Source organism: Penaeus monodon, chromosome 19 (genome assembly GCF_015228065.2).
Source record: "Penaeus monodon isolate SGIC_2016 chromosome 19, NSTDA_Pmon_1, whole genome shotgun sequence".
NCBI lineage: Eukaryota > Metazoa > Arthropoda > Malacostraca > Decapoda > Penaeidae > Penaeus > Penaeus monodon.
In genome coordinates this window covers 37,111,892-37,112,561 of record NC_051404.1, presented here as the reverse complement: position 1 = coordinate 37,112,561, position 670 = coordinate 37,111,892, and positions in this window count along the sequence as shown.

Sequence of the window (670 nt, the reverse complement as noted above, 5' to 3'; positions counted from 1 at the left end):
CATGATACCTATAACATATTACGGTTATAATATGTACAATACAGATATCTATAATACAACCTATTTATGATATCTATAATGCAATATCTATTCATAATATCATCTATTTATAACATTTACAATGCACTCTATTCACAATATCTGTAATACATACTAACTATTTTATCATTCATTTATAATATACAAGTGTTATTCATAATATCTAATAATTCTAACTATAATACCATCCATTTATGATATATAAATGTTATTCATAATAACTGTAATACATTCTAATTATAATATCATCCACTTATAATAAAAAAAATATATTCATAATATCCGTTGTACATTCTAAGTATAACACCACCCATTTATAATACCACCCATTTATAATACATAAATGATATTCATAAAATCCGTAATACATTCTAACAATAATACCACCCATTTATAATACATAAATGATATTCATAATAACCGTAATACATTCTAACAATAATACGACCCATCTATAATACATAAATGATATTCATAATATCCGTAATACATTCTGGCTATAATATCACCCATTTATGATAAATAAGTGTCATCCATCCTCCTCTGACCGCAGTCCACGAGGGTTCAAAGCGAGCGAGAGAGGTCGATGGATTCTCAGGTCATCGAGAGCTTTATCTTTTAAGGGGGATTC